We start from the raw sequence: 27,760 nt of genomic DNA, 5'->3' as shown, positions 1-27,760 counted from the left end.
CTTAGTGCTGCGACCCTCAAATACCCAGATTAACCCCAGTTCCCCGCAGCCTGAGGTACCCTAAAAATACCACCCGCAGAGAGACCAAATTTCCTCAACCTCGGAGACCCTGAATCCCTCCGCCTGGGACCTCTTAAAACTCTTCCTCCTCAAGACCCTAACTGTCCTTCCTGCCTGTCGGAGACCTAAAGTCCCTTAATAAGAACCCCCCGATTTCCTCAGCCTCACAGATCCCATTTGTCTCACCCTGCACATTCTACGTCAGAAAAAAAGATCCCCAGTCCCCTCTGTCCGAGGACCCCAGTTACTTCAGCCCGTGGGACCCAGATCTCCTCAAGCCGAGCGACTTGTCCCTTAGACGTAGAACCTACGTTATGCCCAGATTTTTCTGAGTCCCCGGGAGGAGATCCTCAAAACTCTTCTTGGAGAAACATTCCTTCTGCTGCACTGGAACAGAGCCCTGATTTCAGCCTGACCCCAGTCCAGCAGTTAGGGGTTTCCAGGTCTCCTCAACAATCCCTCCATCACCCACAGACACATCCCTCCCAGTGCCTTCCCTCAGAGGGGCTGAATTGTAAGGGAACCAAAGAAACCAAATCTCGTTCACATTGGGCTGATCTGTCATATCTAGTCAGGATCTGTCCATCCCACCAATACCCTCACCCTGACTTTCCCCTCACCTTCCTGCCCTGGACACTCCACCAAAGGCAGACAGTCCAGGCTCTGGACACTGGGCTGGGCTCTCTCAGCACCTTCTTCTTCCACAGGCACCTTGGTCTTGAGCACTCCAATGGCCATGAGGCCGAACAGATCTCCAGAGGAGAGCACTGAGGGAGATGCCGGGAGAACAGAGTGGAAGCCCATGGTGAGAGGTGGAGGCGGTAAACCTGGACTCTAAGCCAGCTCTATAGGAAGGACACGGCGCTGGTCCCTGAAGCACCACAGACTGCTTGCCTGGGCAGCTGAGTGAACACCCCTATGACTGTACACAGGATGGGAATGCCTGGTCCTGTCTGAGATGGGGGGGTGGAGTGGGACAAAACAGGACACTAGCTTCGTCAACTGCTCTGTGTCCAGGGAGAGCTAGGAAAATGCTCAGCGTTTGTTCAGCTAAGCAGGACACAGTCAGGAAGGAAAGTCTTCATCCCTGTCTCACACAGACCATCCTGCAGCTTCAGGCTACTCCCTGCACAAAAGGTGGAGGAGAAGGCTCAGGTCTAAGGTCTGACTTAGATTAGTAAATCACTGATGAAATCTATTATTTTCCTTAGGCCAAAGATGCTTTCAAAGACATCTCCGTATACTTCTCCAAGGAACAATGGGAAGAGATGGGAGAATGGGAAAAAATCCGATATAGGAATATGAAAAGAAACTATGAAGTGCTGATTGCTATAGGTAACAGGAAGTGCTGGGTACCTGTGAGCCTGGGAAACATGAAGCAGGTCTTCACCCTCAGTGTTCACTTGGCCTGCTCTTAGGTGGCTTCATCTGCTCACAGTTCCCTTTTGTGTGGAGACTAAGGAAATGTTTACAGTTTTGTACCAAAGGGAGGTTGACCCTGCAGTGCAGAGCTCACCTCTTGCCTTATTCTAGATTCTCCCAGGCCATCCTACTGATTCCCTGACTTTGTGACACTTTCCATTGCTTCTATGCATTGTTTCTCTTTCTTAGAACAAATGTTTTGCTTCTTTCCAGGTTTCAGAGCCACTCGACCGGATTTCATGCATCACCGCAGGCAGGTCATCAAACCCCAGGTAGATGACACTGAGGATTCTGATGAAGAATGGACACCAAGGCAGCAAGGTGAGAGGCCAGGAGGATTTGGAGGTGTCTTCCTGAAACCAGCCTGGGCTTAGGTCTCAACTACATCTCAGCCAATCGTAAGGAAAACATAATTTTCAGCATTCCAAAGTGGTTGTGGCTGAATATTGACAGTAGCCTGAATGAAGATGAATGTATAGGTTTTCCATTGTAATTCTCAAAAATTTTATGGTTAAAATTTATCATACTTTTTACAAAGAATTATTTTTGCTGAACATTCTTAGTGAAAGGCAGTTAAAGAAACCTTAGAAATAAATTCACCAAACAGATTTAATACTAATTCATTGGTTATTGGATTAAATCTCTTCAAAGAGGAAATGATTAACATATTATGTCAAGATACATCGTTTATGTTATGTATATTAAACAAAACCCATGATGATCTTACCCTAAGGTTAAACTAATTCTTTATTTTGATTCTGGGAAAGGGTTTGAGAGAACTATTTTTTCTCCATGATTTTTCCCACATTTCACTGACCAGAGATGGCATCAGGTAAATAAAATGAAGTACATTTATTATAAAATAGAAGTGAGCAGCTCACTTCCTCTTCTGCTGCTCCTAGAGTTTAGAAGACTTAATCTGCCTAGACTGGAGAAAACAATTTAGATAGTTCTATGATTCTCCATCTATGGATTTCTGTTCTCCCAGATTTTTAAAAATTATTTGTTTAGTTTTGGCTGCACTTGGTCTTCATTGCTGTCCATGGGCTTTCTCTGGTTGAGGTGAGTGTCTTCTCATTGCAGAGCACATGCAGGCTCTGTAGTTTGTGACACACAGGCTTAGCTGCCCCGCAGAAAGTGGAATCTTCCTGGACCAGCCATCAAACCTGTGTCCTCTGCATTGGCAGGCAGATTCTCATCCACTGTGCACCAGGGAAGTCTCTCCGTTCCATTAGGTTATTAAAACTAGTGAAAGGGACATGAAAAGCAAACTTTTGGTTGTCTTCAAAGGTTTTGACATAAGGAGAGATTCTTCATAGGGAATACCTACACCTCGGGTCACCATACACCTGCACATCTTTATTTACCTTTTTAACAATTTCTGAGTGTATGGCACACTGTTGCTAACTATGTGCACGTTAGTGTTAGTGGCCATAGTGCTAATTGCTCAGTCATGTCTGACTCTGCGTACCCATAGACTGTAGCCCACCAGGCTCCTCTGTCCGTGGGATTCTCTAGGCAAGAATCCCGGAGTGGGTTGCCATCTCCTGCTCCAGGTGATCTTCCCAACCCAGGAACTGGGCCTGCATCTGTGGCATCTCCTGCATTGCAGGTGGAGTTTTTACCGCTGAGCCACCGGGGATATATAGACATTGCTGTACAACAAATCTGTAGAAATGTTACATCTTGCGTGACTGAAGCCCTAACCCACTGAGGAACAATTCTCCAATCCTTCCTCCTCACAGCCCTTGGCAACCACGATTTTATTTTCTGTTTCCATGGATTTGATTAATTTAGATACCTCATAGAAGTGGAATCGGGCAATATTTCTCGTTTTTGATTGGTTCATTTCACTTAGTAAAATATCATCAAGGCCCATCCATGATGTAGCATGTGACAGAATTCTTTTTTAAGGCCTCAAAACATTCCGTTGTGTGCATGTGGATATAAGAGCTATAATATACATCTTATATATAATCTTTATCTTTTATCCACCAATGAACATTTAGATTGCTTACAGATCTTGCCACTGGGAATAATGAGGCAATGACCATTCATGTGCCCACTATTTATTCAATAACTTGCTTTCAACTTTTTATGGAAATACACTTTTGAGTGGGATTCCTAGATCATACAGCAGTTCTAATTTTCTGTGGAAACTCCATACTGTTTTCTAGAAAGCTTGCAACATTTTACATTGCCAACAATAGTGTATAAGTGTTCCAATTTCTCCATATCCTTACCAAGCTTGCTATTGTCTTCTTATACATATTGCCCATCACAGAAGGTTTCAATTTGTATTTCCCTATTGATTAGTAATATTGAGCATCTTTTCATATGTTTGTTGGCCATTTGTGTATTTTCTCTGGAGAAATGTCTATTCAATTCCTTCTCTCACTGTTAGTCAGCTCAGACTGCCATAAGAAAACAGACTGCATTCCTTAAACCACAGAGATTTGTTTTCTTACAATGCTGGAGCATGGAAATTTGATATAAAGGTGCCATCATGGTCAATCAGGTTCTCTTCGGGGCTTATAGGTAGCCTTCATACTGGTGTATGCTTAGTAACCCCTTATCAGATGCATATTTTACAAATATTTTCTACCATCCTGTAGGTGACCTTTTCAACTCTGTTCAGTGTCCTTTGCTGCACAGAGGTTTTAAGATCAATCTCATTTGTCTATTTTCACTTTGTTACTAATACTTGTGCACTTGGTACCATATCTAAGAAATCATTGCTGATTCAGTGTCCTGAAGCTTCACTCTTGTTTTCTTCTAAGAGTATTATCAAGTCTTGCATTTAGGTCTTTCATCCATTCTGAGTTGATTTTTCTTCAAGATGTAAGATGTTCATTATTTTGCATATGGTTATTTTTTTTGCCCAGCACCATTCATTACAGGGATTCAACTTTCCCCATTATCTTGACACCATAGATGAAGATCATTAGACCATGTATCCAAGAGTTTATTTCTGGCTATCTATTCTGTTCCATTGATTGACATATCTGTCTTTATGCCAGCCAGCTTCCTCAGTGGCTCAGCAGGTGACGAATCTGCCTTCAGTGCAGGAGACACAGGAGATGCGGGTTCAGTCCATGGGTTAAGAAGATCCCCTGGAGAAGGAAATGGCAACCCTGTCCAGTATTCTTGCCTGAGAAATCCCCTGGACAGAGGAGCCTGGTGGGCTACAGTCCAAAAGGTCACAAAAAGTCAAGAAGACTGAGCACACATTTATTGCCAAATCTACACTCTTTTGGTTCCTGTACCTTTGTAGTATGTTCGGAAATCAGAGGCCTCCAGCTTTGCTGTTCTTTCTAAGATTACTTTGCCTATTTGGGGTTCTCTGAAATTCTGTGTTAACTGTTGGATGGATTTTCTATATCTGAAAAATCTTCCATTGGGATTTTAATAGGAATTGCATTGAATCTTTAAATTGCTTTGGGTAGTATGAACAGCTTAATAATATTAAGCCTCCAAATCCATAAACATGAGACACCTATTTATTTATGTCAGATTCCTTTCAGCAATACTTTGTAGTTTTCAACATATAAGTCTTTCATCTCCTTAAGTTTATTCCTAATTACTTCATTCTTTTCAATGCTATTATAAGTAAGATTATTTGTCCAGTGGTTAAGACTCCACACTCCCAGTGCAGAGAACTTGGGTTCAGTCCCTAGTCAGGGAACTAGATCCCACATGCCGCAACAAAGACCTGGCAGAAACAAATAAATAAAAATAAAATTTTTAAAAAAATTTAGCTCTTAAATATAGCTTTTAAAAAATAAATAGGATTGTTTTCTCATTTTCCTTTCTGGAATGGTCATTCTTCATGCATGGAAAGATATTTGAATGTTGATTTTGTACCGTGAAACTTTCTGTGGAGGATTTTTTTGTGTGTAGATTTAAAGATTTTTCTGCACATAAAACCATGGCCCTGTGAACAGACATAATTTTACTTCTTTCTTTCCAAATGGAAGCCTTTTGTTTCCATTTCTAACCTAAAGCCCTGGCTAGGACTTCTAATATTATGGTGAACAGAAATGTTGATAACGGGCACCCTTGCCTTTTTTTCTTGATCTTTTTCACTGATGACTATGATGTTAGAGGTAGACTTTCAATATATGACCTTTATTATATTGCAGTCACTTTCTCCTATTTCTACATTGTTGAGTACTTTTGTCATGAAAGACTAGTAAATTTATTTGATACTTTATGAACATCAGATGAGGCATAGATGAAGTTTTATATATATTTTTTTAATTTTAAGAAAATTATGTAATGCTCCCAGTGGAACCTTGGGAGTTGATGACACAGATATCATTTTCCATTCCTTCTTTGGTAATCACTGTCTTTGTCACTCTCTGGCTTAGAATTATGTGTCCTTAATTAGAATACCCAGAGTTTGGAAACATTTCCCAACAAAAACACTGATTCTCATCATTCTTTAGGTAAACCTTCATCAATGGCCTTCAGAGTGGAGCACAGTAAACACAAGAAGGTGAGTATTTCCCAAATCCTGTTGCCAAAATATCCTGCTCATGGATCCAGTCACAGGTGAGAATAGGAGGAAACACAGAGATCCTGGAGACGGCTGCCTTCCTGTCCTGGATCTTTAGCACACTGTCTGATATCATCACCAGCTTTACAGTTAGTAAGAACAACAACAGTAGTAGGCAGTTCTGTTGCTACATTATTTACATAATATTTCAGACTTTGAGCATTATATGTGAATAAACTTACCTAAACCTTAAATCCATCCTACAGTACCTATAAGTAGGTATATAGCTATCACCATTATAGATTAAAAAAATGAGGTAAAAAACACTTGATTATATGCCTGAGATCACAGTATCACTGGTAGTGCAATCTAAACCGATGCACATTCTCTAAACCCCTTAATAACTGATTAAAACTTCCATAGTTCTATGAAGTTTATTCATACATCTTTATATCATTTATCTGAGAGATGTTTTCAACCTCAGTTCTTTTGTGCTGTGCTAGGGAGGGATATGCTAAGACATCTGACTAAGGGAAGCTTAAGGACATGTTGGGGAGTTTGTAGAGTGGACAGTCCAAGATGAAGAAGCTTAAAGACATGCTGGGCAGTTTGTAGAGTGGACAGTCCAAGATGAAGAAGTAAGGACATGCTGGGCAGTTTTTAGAGTGGACAGTCCAAGATGAAGAAGGAGACAGGATCCCTACCTCAGAGCCTCCCACTCCAATAAGAGGAAGCAACTCACAACCCTGAGAAGCCTCAGGTTTATGACTGAAAAGCAACAAATAAGAAAATAACAGAAGGACTTCACATAGATTACCCACTTTTGAGTAGAAACTCATCATCTGGGCATCATTTCAAACGCTCATTCCTGTAGGAGGGAGTAACAGCTCCTCCTCTGAGCTCTAATAGGCAACTCTCCTGTTTGGAATCATTTGTTTAGCCTGCCCCTGTGTTATGAGCTTTGAGAGGCTAGCCCACACCCATTCATTCTCAGAAGTCCAGGCCCAGCTCAAAGCCCCTGAGGCCCCCTGAATGTTTTGTGAATGAGTGACTCCACATTTAAGCATTCATCTAGGAGTAGAAAGGTCAAAGATTGCTGAAGATAGTGTCTGTGAGCTAGACTTCAAATATAGATGCAGTTTAGGGAATAAATTGTTACCAGGGATGTATGCTCACGTTCTTACTGTATTAAATAGCTCACACAACAATTTGTTGAAGGTTATTAAATTTCATGTCCACTATAATATTAAGAATTAGCCTGTATACCAATTAATGGATCAGGAAACTGAGTAGAACCAGCTAGTCATACAGCCTTGTTCAAGGAGAACTGATGAGACCAGCTACTTTAATTCCAAACATTGTCTCTAGGACATGGCAACCTGCAACTTTCATCTCATTTTCTTTATTGTCTAAATGGTTTCTGCCAATCATCTTTTCTCCTCTTAATCTCACTGCTTTGTCACCTTATTTTCCAGATGTGTTTTGTCCCCTCTGTAATTTTCCATACTTCCTTATCCATCAAAGGGCCACTAATTAATAGAACACCCCCAAATCTCTCTACGAGCTCTTACCCTCTTCTCTCCCTGACCTCCAGCTATTCTTCCTCCCTTGCTCTCACTTTTATGCAGAAAGTTGAAGGGGAAGAACCTTAAGATATGAATTCTAGTTTTGATTCACTATCCACCTAGGTCCTTTTGTTACATCCCAGTGTTCAGACCCACCCCCCTCCAAATCAGGTATTTCTAAGAATTGTCAAAGTATTAACTAAAATCATGCATGTGAAAACACTTCATAAAGTCCTAAAGAACTAAAGAACTGCATGTTGTCTTTTACTCACATGGAAGAGAATGACCAGGGCACCATTAAGTAAGGAATCTAGTTTGAAGGAATTGCTGGGAGCAGCAAAATCACTGAAGACAAGTGGCTCCAAGCAGGCTCAGAAACCAGTGCCCCATCACAGAAAAGCAAGGACCCCTGGACAGCACCCCAGACAAAAAGTCGGTAAGAGAAATTTTGGGGAGTTCCTCTAATTAGTTCCTCTAATCCCTGTAGAAAAACTAATAAGTATGACCTAGGTGTGTGGCAGGGACTTTGGGTAGGTGGGGGTTTAAGCTGGACTGATCTGAGACATGAAGTTAGCCCTGGGGCCTTGGGAAATCTTATACATTTTCTGAGGTCCCGATTGCTATCTGGAAAGTGAAGATAAGGATACATAACTCATACAGTGCTTGAAAGACTTAGATTAAATGCAAAAGTCTGACACCTACAGTAGTTCACTAAATCCAGCTGTGATAATGGGAACCGTGCTTTGTTAGTGTTTATGCAGAGACCTCTGCTCATGTGCCCCTACATGTCATGTGCCCTTAACATATATCTTGTGAGTAGATGTGTCAGTGAACTATTTCCTAAGTAGGAAGGTTGCGCAGTTAAACCTACTAATGGGAAGTGCAGGAAGCTATCACTGAACTGGGCATCTGTGGTCAGTGAGGAGCCTCAGTATCCTGAACCAGTAGTTAAAGGGAGAAGAAACAAAATATAGAGGAGGGACTTCCTGGGGATGAAGTGGATAAGACTCCACACTTCCACTGCAGGAGTTGTGGGTTCCATTCCTGGTTGGGGAACTACGATCCCACAAGCCATGCAGTGTGGCCAAGAAATAAATAATGTAACAGGAAAACATAAAATTACAAAAGTAAAAGTTTGAAAACTACATGTAAGAAAGTTTTAACAAAGTGTATAGATGGACAGGTAGGAGAACTCACACTTTCCAATAAAACAGGGACTAACTCCCCAGACCCCACCAGCCTTGCTTAGCTTCTGTTCTCCATCTTAGAACTCAGAAGAAAAGAGACTGGAGTGAGGAGGTACAGTCTACGAGAAAGAAAGGGCCACATATACCAAGAGGTCAGCGAGCCCCAGGATGACGACTACCTCTGTGAGTTACCCCGCCGGCCCACTCATGGAGAAGGGGCTACGAGGCCATGGTCCACTAACCTCACCTCACCATTTGGTCCCGAGTCCATCCCCTTCCTCTATGACTTGGGGTGCAGGATCGAGGCCAAATGCCATGAATGCCCCAGTTCCTTCTGAAGGTCGTTACGACCAGCAACATCACGATACCTCCTCTCATCCCTGTTCTCACGTCCAGATTGTGAGGAGTGTCAGAACTTCTTCATCGACAGCTGTGCTGCCCATGGGCCCCCAACCTTTGTAAAGGACTGTGCAGTGGAAAAGGGGCATGCCAACCGCTCAGCCCTCACTCTGCCCCCTGGGTTGAGCATCAGACTGTCGGGCATCCCTGACGCTGGGGTTGGAGTGTGGAACAAGGCGTCCGATCTGCCACTGGGCCTGCACTTTGGCCCCTATGAGGGCCAGATCACAGACAATGAAGAGGCCACCAAGAGTGGATACGCCTGGCTGGTGAGAAGCACCCGTTTCCCTGTCCTCTGGCCTCTAACCGCTTGTATGTGGTGGGGGGTACTTCATGTCTACATGCGAGGACGCAGATGGAGATAACATGGTTGGCAATGACACAGTCAGCCCTGTGTACTGTGTGCCCTGGGCGTGAACACAGGACTTCCATCTAAGGGTCCGAGGAGAGGTGGGACCATAGTCTACAGACACTCAGGACCTCTATCTAAAGGTCAGAGGAGAGGTGGGACCACAGTGTAGAGACACTCAGGACCTCTATCTAAAGGTCAGAGGAGAGGTGGGACCACAGTGTACAGACACTCAGGACCTCTATCTAAAGGTCAGAGGAGAGGTGAGACCACAGTGTACAGACACTCTGGACCTCTATCTAAAGATCAGAGGAGAGGTGGGAGCACAGTGTACAGACACTCAGGACCTCTATCTAAAGGTCAGAGGAGAGGTGGGACCACAGTCTACAGACACTCAGGACTTCTATCTAAAGGTCAGAGGAGAGGTGGGACCACAGTGTACAGACACTCAGGACCTCTATCTAAAGGTCAGAGGAACATTGGGGTGCACGTGTCTCTTTCAGATCTGGTTTCCTCAGTGTGTATGCCCAGAAGTGGTATTGCTGGGTCATATGGCAGTTCTATTTCCAGTTTTTTAAGAAATCTCCACACTGTTTTCCATAGTGGCTGTACTAGTTTGCATTCCCACCACCAGTGTAAGAGGGTTCCTCAGGACATGGAAGCAATAGATGCCCATCAGCAGATGAAATGGATAAGGAAGCTGTGGTACATATACACCATGGAATATTACTCAGCCATCAAAAAGAATTCATTTGAATCAGTTAATGAGATGGATGAAACTGGAGCCCATTATACAGAGTGAAGTAAGCCAGAAAGATAAAGAACATTACAGCATACTAACACATATATATGGAATTTAGAAAGATGGTAACGATAACCCTATATACAAAACAGAAAAAGAGACACAGAAATACAGAACAGACTTTTGAACTCTGTGGGAGAAGGTGAGGGTGGGATGTTTCAAAAGAACAGCATGTATACTATCTATGGTGAAACAGATCACCAGCCCAGGTGGATGCATAGACAAAAGTGCTTGGGCCTGGTACACTGGGAAGACCAAGAGGAATCGGGTGGAGAGGGAGATGGGAGGGGGGATCGGGATGGGGAATAAGTGTAAATCTATGGCTGATTCATATCAATGTATGACAAAACCCACTGAAATGTTGTGAAGTAATTAGCCTCCAACTAATAAAAAAATTAAAAAAAAAAAATAAAGGTCAGAGGAGAGGTGGGACAATAGTCTACAGAAACTCAGGACTTCTAACTAAAGGTCAGAGGAGAGGTGGGACCAGAGTGTACAGACACTAGGACCTCTATCTAAAGGTCAGAGGAGAGGTGGGACCACAGTGTACAGACACTAGGACCTCTATCTAAAGGTCAGAGGAGAGGTGGGACCACAGTCTACAGACACTCAGGACCTCGATCTAAAGGTCAGAGGAGAGGTGGGACCACAGTGTACAGACACTCAGGACCTCTGTCTAGGGGTCAGAGGAGAGGCGGGAGCACAGTGTACAGACACTCAGGACCTCTATGTAAAGGTCAGGGGAGAGGTGGGAGCACAGTGTACAGAGACTCAGGACCTCTATCTAAAGGTCATAGGAGAGGTGGGACCACAGTGAACAGACACTCAGGACCTCCATCTAAAGGTCAGGGGAGAGCTGGGACCACAGTGTACAGACACTCAGGCCTTCCATCTAAAGGTCAGAGGAGAGGTGGGACCACAGTGTACAGACACTCAGAACCTCTATCTAAAGGTCAGAGGAGAGGTGGGATCACAGTGTACACACACACAAAAGTGACTCCTCCCTTGTGGATCCCTTGCCTTCAATGAACCAAGAGACTCAGACTTGGAATGATGAGTAAGGAGCTTACCGTTGGGTCCGACTGGCAGGTGAATCCATGCAGGCTGAAAAGCACCAATGACTACACAGGGAAATAGCTCTTCTATATCTTCCTACCAAGAAAAAATAAAAGAAAGAGGAAAGCTTGTAACTCTTTCTCTGACACTCAGATCACCAAAGGTAGGAACTGCTATGAGTATGTGGATGGAAAGGACACGTCTTGGGCCAACTGGATGAGGTGAGTGCAGTGATCCTGCAGTGTGTAGACATTGAGACTCCCTCAATCCCACGCCCCTTTCCTTCTCAATCCGGCTCCCTCAACAGCTTTCACATCTTCCTTCCTCTTTTCCCTCCATATCATGCTCTTTCATTTCAAAAGACACTAGAAAGAAGGAAATAAAAATATGGCATGTGCCGTCAAGATACAAGTCTATATGCTGAACAAAACTGGTGGGCTTGAAAACAACTTGAGGAGTCTAGATTCACCAGGGACACTTTAACTCACTTAATGGACACTTACCACGCACTTTATGTTTCGGTTTAGGCAGTGAACTTCGTTACTGAAGCAGATCACACAACCCATGTCCTTTTGGAGAAAATATTGCAAACAGACATTAGCCAATTGATTTTAGGAACAGTAACCTTTTTTTTCTCTCCTTGAGTAACTACACAGCGCCAGGAAAACCTAATACAGGAGACCTTGACTCTATGTGGGCAACAACCTCTTCAGGCTTGGTTCCAGTGAGAAGTGGGCCCTGAGGCCTCAGAAGGAATGGGAGGCAGGATGGCCCTAGGTGGGGCCATTCTCTGAGGGCCTCCCTTTCATCAGGGCAGGCAGACAGTGAACAAACTATTAGCGTTCTGTGTCTCAAGCTATATCAGAGCTCTCTCCAAGTTTCCGTGGAGGGGGTGGGCAAGCAAATAGGACCCTGAATACACTTGGGGAGATGGGAGAAAGCCTCGGGAGAGAAGGCAGGCTGGGGTGAGTGCTGAGGGCTGTGTGTTAGCCAAGGAGCACCAAGTTCTGTGGATGGAAGAGAACTTAATTCAGAGTTTAGAGGAGCTGGAGGTCACCAGCCTCACGGACAGTCCAGGTGGAGACGAGTCTGGAACTGGGCTCCAGAAAATGGCTCATTAGGTAAGGAGAGAAAAGCATGGGAATTCACATGGCCTGGTTGAAGGTGTGAACAGAAGGTCCACATGAGGGGCAGCCTCGAAGGTGGAAGGCAAGGAGCTGGGCATTGTCGCAGAGTGGAGGGCACTCATCACCTGAGATTTCTTTCCCCTTCCCGGCCTCGCCCCCAGGTATGTGAACTGTGCCCGGGACGATGAGGAGCAGAACCTGGTGGCCTTCCAGTATCACGGGCAGATCTTCTACCGAACCTGCCAGGTGGTCAGGCCAGGCTGTGAGCTGTTGGTCTGGTACGGGGACGAGTATGGTCAGGACCTTGGCATCAAGCAGAACAGCAGGGGGAAGAGTGAGCTCGCGACCAGGAGAGGTGAGTGTCAGCCCTCTTCCAGCACCCCACCTCATCCTGGGAGCCTCCGTGGTCCGATTTCGAAGCAGAGTACAATCTAGTCCAAAGTCAGTAGAGTTGCAATTAAAATGCCTCAGAATTTGATTCTTTTCATATGATTGTTAGGAAAAATTTGTATATTAAAAATGCTAGTTCTAATTTTTAATATTTCATGCAAAAAAATGTGTAACATCTCCTTCTGCTGAAAGGCTGAGAAGCAAAAAGCAACATTTCTAGCACCTACCAGCTTTCTGCCCTTTACCTGTTTCTTCCTCATTTCGTCCCATTTCTAAGCGACACATGTACAGTGATGCGCATTCAGTTACTGTTCCAGTTTGTTGTCATGTGAGTTCACACTCTGTGCCAGATGGGGCTCCACGCACCGAAACAGACAGAACCACTGCCCTGGGGCAGCAGGGGCTTCATGCCACACAGGGGCTGGTGCTCTGAGGAAAACCAGCACAGGGAGCGTGCGTCGGTTCAGCGTGAGCAGAGGGTGGGGTGTGGTGCAGGACGGTGGGGCAGGGTCTCTGCAGAGATAACACCCGTGGGGAAGGATTCCAGACAGGGGAGCAGCCAGTGCCGCAGTCCCAGGGCCGGGAAGTGAGGCCATGCCAGGGGTCATGAGAGGAAGCACAGAGAACGAGAAGGAGGCTGGATGGGACATGGAAGCCTCAGGGCCTGTGTCCATGTGCAGGCCCTAGGGGTCCTCCTGGGTGACACAGAAAAATCGCGCGGCTTTCTGCTGCAAGCGGCATGTTCTCTGTGCTAAGACGATGCTTTGGTTCATTTTGGGGACGAGATATCAGCGGGGAACCCCCTCAGAGGTCAGTTCATTGCAAGACATGAGGGGAGAGTGGGCTGTCTGAAGATGCTTTCGAGTGAGGATGTGAAGAATCTGGCTGGAGATGTATTTTTAAATAGGGCTTCCTAGTGCATGTTGAATGGACTAAGCCTGAATGTAATAAATGAGGTATGGTGAGGCTTGAGAAAGGATATGCCTTTATTTTATGATCTATGGGAAACTGAGAGAGGAGTAATTTGTGAACCAGTTTGGGCAGCAGGGGCCAGAGACCTGTAGTCAGTGGGACCTGGGGCGATCGGTCTCGTCCAGTCTCAAACCCACTTCCTGCAGAGATCGCCACAAAGGCTGCTCTTTGAACAAGGAGCCACAAAGTCAGATTTACCCACACCTGCTGTAACCACCCCCTGTGCTGCCTCCCATATGCAGAGAGCTCCAGGCCAGGCGCCCCTAACTTAATAGACCCTTTCCCCTCACAGGGAGCCACTCAGGAGATTTCACCTAAGTCATCAAGTCTTATACCTCAGTAGGGTAAATACCTGTGGCCACTGTGACGTGACTTTTCAGACACTTACACGCAGGGAAAGTCCCTGCAGATCCATCTCTATCAGGAGAGATGCTGCCTCTGATGCTGCTGGAAGGTCCCTATCTGGGTGATATGTAGAAAAGGCCCCTGACACCAACTTCCTGGATTTCTGTAGATGTAGAGAATAAGAGTGGAGTGGAAACATGGACTATAAAGACACACTCGATGGGAGACAAATCGTGCAATGTCAACCCTTAAATAATTAGTGAGGCAGGCCTGACCACGGCAAACCAGCTACCTGACCAAAAGCTTCCTCTTTCAGCAGAACCGAAGCCCAAGATCCACCCATGTGCCTCCTGCTCTCTGGCCTTCTCCAGTCAGAAATTCCTCAGCCAACACACCCAACGCAGTCACCCCTCTCAGACCCTCCTGAGACCATCCGAAAGAGACCTCCTCCAACCAGAGGATCCCTGCCCAGGCAATCAAAATCAGCGATATTCAGATCCACACAGCCCGAGCGACAAACCTGAGGGTCAGGAGGCCAAGGACAGGCGCCAACATTTGCTGCAAAGCATAAGGCTGAAGAGGATTTCAAGGGCCTCTTCCTACTCCTGCAGAGGACAAATGGGGCGTTCTGGGGTGCATGAGAGGATGAAAGTCGAGCCCAGCACAAGCCAGAAACTGAATCCAGAGGACACAGCACACTGCTCAAGGGGGCAGCGGTCTCGGGGATTATGAGGTTCACCTACGGAGAGTGTGGGCAAGGCTCCAAGGACAGGTCAAGTCTCAGCACACACGAGATGACACACACAGGGGAGAAGCCCTATGTTTGCGGGGAGTGTGGGCGAAGCTTCAGTCAGAAGTCAGCCCTCATCAGACACCAGAGAACACACACAGGGGAGAAGCCGTATGTTTGTGGGGAGTGTGGGCGAAGCTTCAGTCAGAAGACCCCTCTCATCTCACACCAGAGGACACACAGGGGAGAAGCCCTATGTTTGCGGGGAGTGTGGGCGAAGCTTCACTCAGAAGTCAGATTTCATCAGACACCAGAGGACACACCCAGGGGAGAAGCCCTATGTTTGCGGGGAGTGTGGGCGAAGCTTCAGTCACAAGTCCGTCCTCATCACCCACCAGAGGACACACACAGGGGAGAAGCCCTATGTTTGCGGGGAGTGTGGGTGAAGCTTCAGTCACAAGTCCCTCCTCATCAGACACCAGAGGAGACACACAGGGGAGAAGCCCTATGTTTGCGGGTAGTGTGGGCGAAGCTTCAGTTGGAAGTCCGTCCTCATCAAACACCAGAGCACACACACAGGGGAGAAGCCCTACATTTGCAGGGAGTGTGAGTGAGTCATGACCAACAAACCACACCTTAGCTACAGGAGGATTACTGCAGCCACCCCATGCCTCAGCTCTAAGGGGGCCTCAGAGGAGGTCTGTGACCCGTTACTGTCCCCAGGAGTATGAGGAGAGACTTCTCAGGTGGTCCAGTTACCAAGACTCCAATGCAGAGACCCACGTTCAATACCTGATTGGGGAACTAGCTCCCACAGGCTGCAACTAAGACACAGCACAGCCGAATAAATAAATATATGATAAATATTTTAAAGAAAGAGTGTGATAAGCACAGAATTACTTGTTAAATAGACCTTCCACCTTCATGACAGGAGAGGAGTTAGATATACAGCAGAGGGTTTCTTAAGTGTTCTGGAGATGTTCATGCCAATTGCCTTTGTGGTTTTTTAGGTCTCCTTTTCTAATAAATTTTGTCTCCAAACAAATCTGAATCCCAGACTATGTACTCATTCCCCCCTTATCACTGACAGCAGTGGAGTCTAGTCATAGCTGAACCCCTGGGAAGGCATCATTCTGGAGCCAAGTCAGTTAGGTCACTGGACAGTCAATCCTAGGTCCAGGGAGAGGAATGCAGAGTGGAGTCAGGGTCACCAGGGAAAGGAATTCCCTGGCTTCCTGGGAAGTGGGGCCTCTCCTCCTTATAGACCTCAACTCTCCTTTGACCTCTCCTGGTGGCCCTCTGGTTCCCTCTGACTTCTGTAGCCGCAAACGTGAAGGCCACATGCACGTGTGTGTGTGAGAGTGTGTGCCTGACTCAGCATGGGCCGTCTGGTTTCTGCCTCTCCCTCAGGGTCATGACAGCAATTGGACTCCAGATTCGACCACAGGGGTCCAGTTCTCAACCCTGCCCCCAGCAGCTGCGTGAGCTGAGGCAAGATGCTCAACCCCTCTGTGTCTCTATTCTCATCTGTGATACGGGGTGGGAGCACCAGCATTTTGGTCTGATGGGTAAGCACAGGTGGAATCTGGCAGAGGCTGGCTGAGAACGCCAACCCCACCTTTGCTGTCCTCTGTGTTTTTTTCTTCAATATTTTTTATTTTTTAATAGAAGGATAATTGCTTTACAGAATTTGTTTCCTGCATGTCCTCCAGCCCCCACACCTTCCAGGTCTTCAGAGCTAGACGAGGAAGGGTCTGATTAGGCACTGGGCTGCCCTGATGAGGGGGTGTGAGGTCAGGGGTGCTAAGCGAGGCCGACCTCCCTTCCCACCCCTGCTGTTCCTGCTGAGCTGGGCAGCCCCAGGGCCCCTCCGCAGACAGGCAGTGCCCACAGTCGTCACCCTGCCGAGAACAGAGCCTGGAGCCGCGTTTGCAGGAAATCCCTGTCAGCCCCCATCCCACCCCACACGGAGGGTCCTTGAAGCCCACACCGCGGCTTCTCTCTGCGTGGGCCTCGTACCTGTGCCCGTGCACTCTGGTCAATGCTGTCGCGCCTTGAAATTCTTAACCATGGAAAAGTTCATCCTTACACTTCCCTGTCATGAGTGAAGTCTGATGGGCCCCGGGGTGCGCTGTGAGCAGGGCAGATGCACACACAGCAAGGGTCCTGGGGTGACCAGGCTGCACGAGGGGACAAGGTGGACACAAAGCCCCCCACCCTGGGTGAGTGAGGGTGGGGACAGCACCAGGAAGCCACGCTTGCTCAGACCCGGAACCGAGCTCCGACACAGAGTGGGGGCAATGGGGTTCTCAAGGTTGACCACACCCTCCCCTCTGTGAATGACCTCTGCCCTGGCCTGGTCCTTCCAGAAGGGGCTCAGGAGCCTGAAGTCCGCCCAGCCACCAGAAGACACCAAGGGGAGAGTGGGCCATGGGGCGGGGGCGGAGGGTGCGAAGTCCAGGACTCGGGGCAACAGCCCTCAGTTCCCTCCATGTGCTAGGCTTGTGAAGCATCTCTACATGAACCATGTCAGTAATAACCACCCACTATTATTTTCCGGTTTCTATGCTTTCTTAAAGGAACGTGTTTGTCTGTGGCTTGGCTTCCCTACAGGACGGGAAACCATGTAAACTCCCCATCTTCTGTGGCTTCAGGCCGGGGCCACAGGAGGGAGAGTTAGGGGTGGTGTAGGCAGAGGGGCTTCAACTGAAAAACGGTGGTGATCCAGAAACCTGCAGGGGTTTCTCACCTGCACCTCCCACCAGAGCTGGGCCTGGAATCCCCTGGAATGCTGAGCAGGTCAAAGCTTCTCCCTCCCCTCCACTCTGCCCCCCTCCCCTCAAAAAGCTGACTCCTGGGGCCAGCCCACAACACCCCCATCACCCACAGCCCCACACAGGCCCTCCCTCACAGAAGTGGGATGGCCTGGATGGTGGCACAGATGATGTGTGACCCCAGAGCTGAGTGTCTCAGCTGACCTTGAGCAAGGGGGTTGATGCTTTACACAGCCTCCCAGCCCAGGGAGCTGCCAGCAGCCACAAGCTATGATCTGAAGTGCAGCTGGGAGATGGGGAGTGGGGATGCGAGCTCTCTGAGGTCCCATCCTGTCCCCAGGACAGCGGCCAGGCCCCACCTGACACCGTGACTGCCCTGCACGGTCACACAGGACACCAGCAGTCACAGGACGGACAGGCAGTGCAGCACGCTCCACCCTGACCACGGCGGCCCCATGGCTGTACCAGCCCCACCTGCGCGCCGCTCTGCTTGGCTGCCAGGGCTTGGGGACCCTGGGTGTCGGTGAGGGCAGAGCTCCAGAGGCCAAGCCTGTCTTCAGCCACCAGACCTGCCCTGATTACTGGACTCATGAGCCCAGCCAGTATCTGAAGCCAAGATGCCTTTGGGAGAATGACACCACAGACGCTGACCCCAGAGCTCAGACTCCTGAAAACTTACTAAACAGATTATTTATAGTCTTTTTTTTAATGGGATGTTGGCAGGAAGCAGGGAGGGGAATGACTCCCTTGGTGGTGCTGTGGTTAAGAATCCACCTGCCAATGCAGGAGACACGGGTTCAATCCCTGATCTGGGAAGACCCCACGTGCCGTGGAGCCACTAAGTCCGTTCACAACTACTGCAGCCCAAGAGCCTAGAGTCTCTGCTTCCCAAACAGAGCAGCCGCCACAGGGAGAAGTTCAGCGCAGAAACGAGAGAGCAGCCCCCACGCCCGACAGCCAGAGAAAAGCTGGCACAGCAGCGAAGACCCAGCAAGCCAAAATAAATAAATAACCTTGCTTTAAGTAGGAGATCGCAGCATTCTCTGCTGATCCAGAGCCTAGGACTCAGCTCCCAACAAAGGGGGCCACGTTCAATCCCTGGTCAGGGCACTATTTCCCACATGCTGCAACTGAAGGCCCTGCATGCCACAGCTAAGACCCAGCGCAGCCAATTAAATGAATACTTGAAAGTAAGAGGCGGTTCATCTGTCACCATAGAAAACTGCGACTTTTTAGGAAAAGGAAAAAAAAATAAGAGCCTATTTTGCAAGTGCTTATGGTTGATTGTAAAAAGTTTCTCATAATATGCAGCTGTTTTAAAAAAAAGAAATTTAGAAAATACAGAAACTAAAACCCACCCATAAATATGTGGGGAACACCAGTTACTGCAGCATGCGGCCACCACACACGGGAACACACGTCCGTGTTTTTCCTCTACAAAGAAGCTTTCAGCCTCCACCGCCCTTCCCACAGGCCTCTGATCTGCTCACCAAGAAGACTGCGCTTTGGCCTTGTGACCAGGGCGTTTCTGTTGAACTCAGGGAGGTGGAGGAGTAGGGCTGTGTGGTTGGGGGCACCGTCTGGCCTGCAGTCAGGAGAGAAGCGTGAGTGCTCCCCCTCTGGGCCCAGTAACTCCAGGGGCCTCAGGGAGCCGCCCGGGAAGAAGCCTCTCAAACACCTTCCCTGCCGTCTCCACAGTTACAGCATATCCCACATCTCGGGGTTCAGCTGTGGGTTAACAAGTCCTCTCTTGTTGGACAGAAAAGTGTTTCCACAGTGAATCTGCCTGGATCTTGGCCTCGGTTGGTACAGATGTAACAGGCAGTACGTTCAGGGCTCAGGGGAGTTAGTTCTGAAGCTCTCTGGGTTTAGGGCTATAGCACCTCCTCACCTCTACCCCTTCCACGGTCATGGAGCCTTCTCTTCCAGGGGAAGGTGTTTGGCAACATCAGCCACAAAGACACATACTGAAGAGGGGAAAGCCCACGGCAGGCCTGGCTGGGTGTTCCTGGGGAAGCAGAGGGGCCTTGGACACTCCAAGCTGGACCCCTGCCCCACCAGCTTCTCCTCCTTCTCGCTGGGCATGCAGCTTTCACCTACTGGGTGCCCACCAGTGAGCGGCTCCCAAGACACCAAGCTGGGGTTGGCGATGGGGGAGCTGGATGCCAGGGAAGCCGAGACCCTGCAGCAGGTCTGTGCACTGTGGACAAGGGCCGGCCTCACTGAATGGTTAGGCCCTGTGCACTCAGGACACCCTCTCTGGACCCCAGGTGGAGGGCTGCTTCCCCTGGTGCCCACCTGGGTCTCAGGAGGTGGAAGAGAGACCGGGTTGTCCTTCCCACCTCCTGCCCAGAGAATGACAAAGGCCAGTTCCGAAAAGAGAGAGCAGGGTGGGCAGAGTGAGTCTTGGGTCTCACAGGGTCCCTGTGAAGAGGGGTTCACTTCTCCCTGGAACCTTCTTTGCTGGTTCCCCTTCTGTGTGGTCTTCATACCAAATCTCGCAAGGACAAGGCAGTCCAGGTGCCCACAGCATCACTCACCCAGGTGCTGACAACCCTCCTTATTTATTATGGGCAGGGAGACAGTGTGGCTGGTGTGACGCTCCCCTGGACCAGAGAAGAGACCCCCCAGGCTGTGTCTATTCTACTCCTGAGACCCAGGTGGGCAGTGGGGGAAGAGCACCTCCAGCTGGGGTCTGGAGAGGGTGTCCTGAATGGACAGGTCCTAACTGTTCAGTGTGGCTTCAAGGGGTACGGGGAAGAGGGGTACTGAATTCTTTCTAAATATTTCAGACAACCACTGACTTCCTTCTGGTTTTTTGTTTCAGATCTTTTTATATGGTCCATTTTCAGAGTCGTTATTGAATCTCTTACAATATTGCTTCCATTTTATGTTTTGATTTTTTGACTGCAATGCATGTGGGATTGTTACCAAGTCGAATCTCGCTCTGCATGCCTCACAATGGGGCGATAAATCAGAGTTGAGGTGCTGAGGCAAGGAAGATGACTTTACTTGGAAAGCTGGCAGACTGAGAAGATAGCAGACTAATATCTTGAAGCAACCATCTTGTCAGGGTCTGGATGCCAATGTCTTTCATAGAACACAAAGCTGGGAAGTGAGGAAATAAAGTAAAAGGAGCATTTACCTGGCAAATATCTCCTGGAATGGCCAGCCTCTGGAGGAGATGTGTTACCTTCTCCCTCCTGTAGCCATCCACAGGTGGACAGGTCCTGGACAGAGGCAGAGGGGCGGCGTTTCCTGAGGCAGGCCATTATGTATGGACAGCATCCCTGTAGCAAACAGACCAACAGGAAGCAAAGGTTAGAGTAAAACACTCAACATGGAGTCAGATGTTGTTCTTCCCCGTAACAATTCCCCAGTGTCAGTGTCCATTCCACAATCTTATGGGAAAAGGGGTGATGAGTGTTCTAATTGCCCCACTAGTTGCATCTTTTGGGGAGTGCCCACCACTGGTGTCAGTGTGTTGAATGTTGAGATTTGTCTTTGTTGTTCTTTGGAAAGTCTCTACTTCATATGTATAGACATAATAATATTATAATACAAGTGTCGAGATTTGTTTTATACAGTACAAATCTTTTAGGACTTCAAAACCAGGGGAAAGCAACTAAAGTTAAGGAACTTAGCACTTTTCTATGTGTGGGAAGATGCACCAGCCATCTCACTGAAATCATCCCCTTTGATACACACCTTACCACCTGGGACCAGCATCCTGACTTCTCCTTCCTGAGTTTCCTCGGGGCTCATATTGGGGAGTGGCTGCAGTCTGATGGCTGCTGGAAAGCAGGTATTCTTTTCTTTCCTGAGTTTCCTCAGAGCTCACCATGAGGAGTGGCTTCAGTTTGATAGCTTCTAGAGAGTAAGAGGGGGAACCTGGGTCCCCATTGAGAGCATCTCAGCAGAGAGAGCAAGCAGGTCCTGTGACTCCAGACAACCTTCCAACATTCAGGGCTCAGCGTTCAGCCTGCAGGATCAACATTCGTCAGCTCAGCCACCATGCTCTGCATTTAGCTGCTATCTAGCCCTGAAACCTACACTGCAGGAGGCCCTCTAAATGTGGCGTCCTGTCCAGCAAACTCTCAGTCACACCCTCCAAGCCTGACCCAGGCCCAGCTTTGCTGAGAGGTCCTCACTGGGGACCCAGGTTCCCCCTCCTGCTCTCCCACATTCTGTACCTGAGTGGGGAGAAGGCAGGGGCTGAGGGCACAGTGCCTCCAAGCAGGTAGGGCAGACGTTCTCCCATCACCCCTTGTGGTCCATCCCTGGGAACACAGTCTAATGTCACTTGTAGCAGCAGAGGACATGTGCCCCCAGATCCGGCCCACCCTCTAGGAAATGTGAGCTGTGAGCACTAACACAGGAAACCCCGAGTGACCTGCTTGGGCTGGAAGACTAGTTCCTAGGATGTTAGCTGCAGTCTGAAAGTAGCTTCTCATTGGGATTAGCCTTCTCCAGACGTAGCTTGGGGGCAGCAAGAGCGCAATAAGTGGCCTCCAGCTGGGGCAGCCACACAGTGCCTCTCGACAGCCCTGTGGAAACTGTGCACCAGAGTGACCAGGAGCCCACATTCACCCTGCAGATGGCTTCTGAGAGGTCAGTGACAGACTAAAGCAACCATGAGCCTGTACTCACAGCAGACAGCCTCTGAGAGGCCTGTGACAGACCAGAGTGACCACAATCATGCATTCACCCAGCAGATGGCCTGTGATAGGTCTGTGACAGACCAGAGTGACCACGAGCCTGCACTCACCCAGTGGATGGCCTCTGATAGGTCTGTGATGGACCAGAGTGACCACAAGCATGCATTCACCTAGCCGATGGCCTCTGACAGGTCTGTGACAGACCAGAGTGACACAAGCATGAATTCACCCAGTGGACAGCTTCTCACAGGTCTGTGACAGACCAGAGTGACCAGGAGCCCACATTCACCCAGCAGATTGCTTCTGAGAGGTCTGTGACAGACTAAGGCAACCATGAGCCTGTACTCACAGCAGACAGCCTCTGAGAAGTCTGTGACAGACCAGAGTGACCACAGCCGTGCATTCACCCAACGGACAGCCTCTGATAGGTCCGTGACAGGTCAGAGTGACCACGAGCCTGCACTTACCCAGCAGTTGGCCTCTGATATAGGTCTGTGAAACAGCAGAGTGACCACAAGCATGCATTCACCCAGCGGATGGCCTCTGAGAGGTCTGTGACAGGCCATAGTGACTATGAGCCTGCACTCACCAAATGATGAATTCTTGCTTAGAGCATCCCATGGACAGAAGATTCTGGTGGGCTACAGTCCATGGGGTCACAAAGAATCAGACACAACTGAACACCTGAGCACACACACATATGAAACAGAAATGGACTCAGGGACAGAGGAAACAGACTGGCGCTCTCTGAGGAGGAGGGGGCGGTGGAGGGATGGAGTGGAAGGCTGGGGTCAGCAGATGTAGCTTTTGTAAGTAGAATGCTTAAAGAAGGCCCTGCTGCATAGCAGACAGCAATATTCAGTATCCAATGATAAACTATAAAAGAATATTTTTAAAAAGAATGTATATGTGTGTATAAGTGTATCTCTGAGCTATGAGCAGAAATTAACACATTGTAAACCAGCTATACTTAAAAAAAAAAAATACTGATTAAAAAAAAAAAAAAAAGAACAGACCCTAGCCAATTACAATAGACACTCAACCCAGGAGCATCAAGTCCCGAGCAGTCAGAACATGGACCAACCAGTCAGAAGAGGGGCTGACAGCAGACGGGGTCCCACGGCGGCCCACAGGCTGGCTGTGAGCACTGGGCACCGTAAGCCACAAGTGTCGATGGAGGAAATGAGAACTCTACCCACACGACTCCCCCTCCAGCTCTAAACAAAGCGGTTCTGCTTCCCCTGACCCCTTAACTGAGGGGCCCCGGGATGCCCTGGCTTGGTGCTGGGACCAGGAATGTACTGGTCAGATCCCAAAGCAGGGGAGGTCTGTGAGGGCAGCTCTGGAGCGGGTGGGCCAGGATGAGTGCAGCAGCTCCGCCCATTCCTCAAAGGTCGGACAAAACAGAGCCCAGGAGGCCGGAAAGTGTCGTAATGGACGGCAGGCCCAACGTCAGTGCCTCTGCTCTCTGAGGCCCAGCGCTTACCCCCTGTGCCGGTCTGTAGACCTTCTGCACACGCCCTGATGGCTCAGCTGCTGAGTGCCAAGGAGAAGGCTTGTGATGGTAGCCATGCCCACAGGCACCAACACCACTAACCATCTGGCTCCCGGCCCAATAGCGAGGTCCAGCAGAGACCAGTGGGCACCTTGTCAGTGGTGCTCCAGGGTGGGCCCCGTGTCATCAGTAAATGGCAGTGTCACGATGCAGGCCAATAGGACTCAGCCTGGCGGATTGCTAGAGTCAGTGGGGACATACCGATCTATGAACATTCTCAGCCCTGGGTCAGGCAGAGACCCGAACAGGCAAACAACTGCAGCGAGCAGAGTCCACGGAACAGACAAGGAGCAACCGTCCCCGGGCAGGGAAGGGGCCCCATCTCAGGGGGCCCCCTTGGGATCCCCCAGCTTAAGCATAAAGAGGCTTCAGGCACAGGTGGGAGGAACAGACTTGGAGCTGCTTTTAAGTCATGCAGGGCAGGACACGCAGGTGAATGAAGGCCAGAGGGAATGTGCTGGAGAAAACAGAGGGTCTGGGGAACAGACGGGCTTGGGTGGAGATGAGCCCAAGGGGGCTGGGAGTCCGGACTCAGAAACCCTGTATGCCTCTCTCCTGGCTCGGCCTCCTAATCTACTTAACCCCCACTCTGCAGCCTGACGCCGCCTGTCCTGTGCATCTCCACACTCGGACCGTCCACTCATTCACAGATATTTGCTTAGCACCTGCCTCTGGCCAGGTCGTGTTCCAGGCATGGGACAGCTGTGAGGAGACAGACAATAAGCCCAGTCCTTGGGGAGCAGAAACTCCACCAGAGACCAGATGCACCACTCCTGTGGCCAAGCCCCAGCCTTGCCCTCTTCACCCACCGGCCGGCCAGCTGGAGATCCAGGTCCAGATGCAGTTCTGTCTGAGCATCCCCCCTCCTCCACGAAGGTGCCTCTCTGGACTCGCCACCCGTCAGCCCCTGCCTCCCCGTGTTCTGTGTCCTTTTCAGCACAGACCACCATCTGAAATGGCCTCGCCGCCACCTGCGTGACCTCAGTGTACCTGGCAATGTCAAGTCCTCGGTGAAGGAAGGTCTCAGCTTCCCTCACGGCTTTCTCCTGAGTTCCCACCACAGATTTCCGTCACGACTGCTGGCTTGTGCTGCGTGGATGTGGGGATGCAGGGCACGGGGGCGTGGATGTGAGAAAGCGGGGCCAGGGGGGTGTGGACCTGTTTTGTATAACCCCGTGCTGCTGCTGCTGCTGCTAAGTCGCTTCAGTCGTGTCCGACTCTGTGCAACCCCATAGATGGCAGCCCACCAGGCTCCTCTGTCCCTGGGATTCTTCAGGCAACAACACTGGAGTGGGTTGCCATTTCCTTCTCCAATGCATGAAAGTGAAAAGTGAAAGTGAAGTCACTCCATCGTGTCTGATTCTTCATGACCCCATGGACCACAGCCTACCAGGCTCCTCCATTCATGGGATTTTCCAGGCAAGAGTACTAGAGTGGGATGCCATTGCCTTCTTCGAACCCAACGCTGATACCGGTTATAAAACAATAGCATGATTCTTACTTAACTTCAGTGCATGACACTGAAAACAAATTTTTATCCTCAGTTCAGTTCAGTTGCTCAGTCGTGTCCGAATCTGTGCAACCCCATAGACGGCAGCCCACGAGGCTCCTCCGTCCCCAGGATTCTTCAGGCAGCAACACTGGAGTGGGTTGCCTTTTCCTTCTCCAATGCATGAAAGTGAAAAGTTAAAGGGAAGTCACTCCGTCGTGTCTGACTCTTTGCGACCCCATGGACTGCAGCCTTGCAGGCTCCTCCGTCCATGGGATTTTCCAGGCAAGAGTACTGGAGTGGGGTGCCATTGCCTTCTCCGAACCCTATACTGATACTAGTTTTATTAAAACAATAGCATGATTCTTACTTAACTTCAACGCATGACACTTACAACAAATTTTTATCCTCAGTTCAGTTCAGTCGCTCAGTCATGTCTGACTTTTTGCAACCCCATGAACCGCAGCACGTCAGGCCTCCCTGTCCATCACCAGTTCCTGGAGTTTACCCAAACTCATTTCCATTGAGCTGGTGATGCTATCCAACCATCTTATCCTTTGCCTTCCCCTTCTTCTCCTGCCTTCAATCTTTCCCAGCATCAGGGTCTTTTCAAATGAGCCAGTTTTTCCCATCAGGTGGCCAAAGTATTGGAGTTTCAGCATCAACACCAATCCTTCCAATGAACACCCAGGACTGATCTCTTTTAAGATGGACTGGTTGGATCTCCTTGCAGTCCAAGGGACTCTTCAAGAGTCTCCTCCAACACCACAGTTCAAAAGCATCAATTCTGTTGTGCTCAGCTTTTTTTATAGTCCAACTCTCACATCCATATATGGCTACTGAAAAAACCACAGCCTTGACTAGATAAACCTTTATTGGCAAAGCAATGTCTCTGCCTTTAATATGCTGTCTAGGTTGCTCATAACTTTCCTTCCAAGGATCAAGTGTCTTTTAACTGCTTGGCTGCAATCACTGTCTGTGGTGATTTTGCAACCCAAAAAAATAAAGTCAGCCACTGTGTCCACTGTTTTCCCATCTATTTGCCATGAAGTGATGGGACCAGATGCCATGATCTTAGTTTTCTGAATGTTGAGTTTTAAGCCAACTTTTTCACTCTCCTCTTTCACTTTCATCAAGAGGCTCTTCAGTTCTTCTTCACTTTCTACCATAAAGGTGATGTCATCTGCATATCTGAGGTTATTGATATTTCTCCTGGCAATCTTGATTCCAGTTTGTGCTTCATCCAGTCCAGCATTTCTCATGATGTACCCTGCATATAAGTTAAATAAGCAGGGTGACAATATACAGCCTTGACGTACTCCTTATCCTATTTGGAACCAGTCTATTGTTCCATGTCCAGTTCTAACTGTTGCTTCCTAACCTGCATACAGATTTCTCAGGAGGCAGGTCAAGTGGTCTGGTATTCCTATCTCTTGAAGAATTTTCCATACTTTGTTGTAATCCACACAGTCAAAAGTTTTGGCATAGTCAATAAGGCAGAAGTAAATGTTTTTCTGGAATTCTCTTGCTTTTTCAATGATCCAGTGGTTGTTGGCAATTTCATCTCTCGTTCCTCTGCCTTTTCTAAATCTAGCTTGAACATCTGGAAGTTCATGGTTCATGCTCTGTTGAAGCCTGACTTGGGGAATTTTGAGCATTGCTTTGCAAGCATGTGAGATGAGTGCACTTGTGCAGTAGTTTGAGCATTCTTTGGCATTGTCTTTCTTTGGGATTGGAATGAAAACTGACCTTTTCTAGTCCTGTGGCCACTGCTAAGTTTTCCAAATTGGCTGGTATATTGAGTGCAGCACTTTCACAGCATCATCTTTTAGGATTTGAAATAGCTCAACTGGAATTTCATCACCTTCACTAGCTTTGTTCATAGTGATGCTTCCTAAGGCCCACTTGATTTCACATTCCAGGATGTCTGGCTCTAGGTGAGTGACCACACCATCATGATTATCTGGGTCTGGAAGATCTTTTTTGTCCAGTTCTTCTGTGTATTCTTGCCACCTCTTCTTAATATCTTCTGCTTCTCTTAGTTTCCTACCTTTCTGTTCTTTATTGTGCCCATCTTTGCATGAACTGTTCCCTTGGTATCTCTAATTTTCTTAAAGAGAACTCTAGTCTTTCCCATTCTATTGTTTTCCTCTATTTGTTTGCATTAATCACTGAGAAAGGCTTTCTTATCTCTTCTTGTTCCTCTTTGGAACTCTGTATTCAAATGGGTATATCTTTCTTTTTCTCCTTTGTCTTTTGCTTCTCTTCTTTTCAGAGCTATATGTAAGGCTTCCTCAGACAACCATTTTGCCTTTTTGCATTTCTTTTCCTTGGAGATGGTCTTGATCACTGCCTCCTGTACAATGTCATGAAGCTCCATCC

General features: G+C 48.3%; 1 pseudogene; it reads left to right on the top strand.

Annotated features, from left to right (window-relative positions):
- Positions 1 to 796: 796 nt before the first annotated feature.
- LOC122448956 lies at positions 797 to 18,118 on the top strand (annotated as a pseudogene).
- The last annotated feature ends 9,642 nt before the right edge of the window (positions 18,119 to 27,760 follow it).

The sequence above is a fragment of the Cervus canadensis genome, chromosome 10, assembly GCF_019320065.1.
Source record: "Cervus canadensis isolate Bull #8, Minnesota chromosome 10, ASM1932006v1, whole genome shotgun sequence".
Taxonomy (NCBI): Eukaryota; Metazoa; Chordata; class Mammalia; order Artiodactyla; family Cervidae; genus Cervus; species Cervus canadensis.
Note: the sequence above shows the minus strand (reverse complement) of the source record. Positions and strands in the feature narration are given on the sequence as shown.